Source organism: Cebus imitator, unplaced genomic scaffold (genome assembly GCF_001604975.1).
Source record: "Cebus imitator isolate Cc_AM_T3 unplaced genomic scaffold, Cebus_imitator-1.0 Scaffold266, whole genome shotgun sequence".
Lineage (NCBI taxonomy): Eukaryota > Metazoa > Chordata > Mammalia > Primates > Cebidae > Cebus > Cebus imitator.
The window spans coordinates 721,720-723,947 of record NW_016107581.1 but is presented as its reverse complement, the minus strand read 5'-3'; the positions used below and the strand labels follow the sequence as shown (position 1 = coordinate 723,947).

Here is a 2,228-nt window from a genome sequence, read left to right as displayed (position 1 = left end):
TTTGTAGTAGGAGGAATGCCTAGAGCAGTCACAGAACAGAAGCAGTACATGGGAAAACAGCCAGACCAGGACAAGAACCAAAGACCCAGGCGGTGGAGTCCCTGCCCGAAAGGGCATACGCTGTATGCAGGCTTAGAGCAAGAGCCTCTTCTCCTGATAAAGGAGTTGTAGTACCTTTCATCCAGTTGCTGTAGAAAGCAGGCCTCAGGCCTGAGATCCTGCAAATAACCAAGGGAGAAGAACCCCTCTGGTGTGACCAGTCACAGCGGCTGTACACACTGTCAGTTTTTTCTCACTTCTGTGCTAGCTCAAATCATCCTCCCATAAATATCTTAAAAGAAGAGCACAGGTCTGTCAGCTCCCACTGCATTGGCTTACAGTGTCTATTAGAAATCCTTTGAAGTCTCCAGCTCCCAGATAAGAAGTGTTGCACACGACACCTGTTGCACACAGCCCACCTCCTTGCCTCAGTGACCTAATGGGGGTGGACCCCTTTTCTGTACACAACCCTCTACTACTGTGCACGGCATGGCCCCCTACTGCACACGGCCCACCTCTCTGCCCAGGTGACATAATGGGGTGGTCCCCTCGCTTGTAACTCACTTGTATGCCCTATTACTAAGCCTACAGTTGATGACCTCACTCACAACCCTGCCCCTGCTTGTACCTAATAAATACAGATGCTCTGGGGCATTTGGGGGCCTGGCCGATCTCCACTCACAGGTGGTATGGCTCCCCGAGTCCAGATGCTCTTCACCAGTTCTTCAGTGTCCTGACTCTTTACCTCTTGGATCCTGCACCTCAACACAGCATAAGGGACACCCCACGACCCTGTGGGGCCTCCACAGCCCTACACAGGATTAAACCCTGCTTCTACTAAAAATACAAAAATTAGCTAGGCGTGGTGGCAGGCACCTGTAATCTCAGCTACTCGGGGGGCTGAGGCAGGAGAATCACTTGAACCTGAGAGGCAGAAGTTGCAGTGAGCTGAGATTGTGCCACTGCACTCTAGCCTGGATGACAGAGCAAGACTCCATCTCAAAAAATAAAAAAGGTATTATTACACAAAATATTGATTTCTAAAATTCCACCCCCACCCTGGCTGCTTACTCTGCTTCACTATCTTTCCAGACCTGATGTTACGCCTCTTCATTACCCACCTTGCCCACTACACTCTTAGTTCCACAAAGGCAGAAATGTTTCATTTGCCACTGTTATCACCTAGAACTTTCCATAACATAGGGAGACTCAAATATGTGCTGACGAAAGCAAGGCACCATACATTTTTTTAATTTTTTATAGAGACGGGGTTTCTCCATGTTGGTCAGGCTGGTCTCGAACTCCTGACCTCAGATGATCCACCCAACTCGGCCTCCCAAAGTGCTGGGATTACAGGCGTGAGCCACTGTGCCCGGCTACATTTTTCTTTTTCTTAAAGACAGGGTCTTGCTCTGTGGTCCAGGCAGGAGTGCAGCAGCGTGGTAACAGCTCACTGCAGACCCCCTGGGTTAGGCAATCCTCCAGCCTCGGCCTCCCAAAGTGCTGGGATTACAGGTGAGTCACTGCACCCAGCCATGAATGAAAACGTTCAACACAGGAAAGAATGGGGGATGACATATAACCTAATGGCGCTGATCTTTCAAGACTGCCATTTATCGGCTCTTCCAGAACCTTCTCCTTCTCGGCTATGGACGTTAGTCCTCATGTGGATGATGCGGTGAGGTCTTTAAGTCTGACTGAATGCGAGGACACAGTGAGGGTAACAATGCCACTGGGGTGAGAAGGTGGTGAGGCGTGGAGACGTTCAGGGATCATCTGGGTTGGCGGGGATGGGTCGGAGGCGGGTGGGAGGATGCAAAGGTCTAATCGCTATTCAGCAGCCTTCACCAGCGCCAGCACCACTGCCACCAGCCGTCCTTATCCACTGGAGTGAGCGGAGCTTATTTCCCTGCTCCAGTGAGGCAGGGCATGCTGGTGAACAGGACTGGGAAGCGTGCCGGCTCGTGCATCTGCCCTACCAGGACAAGCGCTCCCCAGACAGCTGCTACCCTCAGCCTGGACAGCAGAATGACCACCCTGGAGCAGAGTGAGTTCGCCCTGCCACAGGGAGCCAAGCCCCATGGGACTCACAGCTTAGCATCCAGCCTGGATCAGCTGAGCCCAGCTCACCCGTGAACACGTAAGAAACGCTCTCATTCCAGCTACTCGGGAGGCTGAGGCAGGAGAAT

At 52.1% G+C, this 2,228-nt stretch overlaps 1 protein-coding gene across 3 annotated transcripts in view; it reads right to left on the bottom strand.

The window, feature by feature from the left end:
- The window catches only part of CCDC9 (coiled-coil domain containing 9), a 24,077-nt gene that overhangs the window by 6,684 nt on the left and 15,165 nt on the right, over nucleotides 1-2,228 (bottom strand). The gene's annotated exons all lie outside the window — the stretch shown is intronic.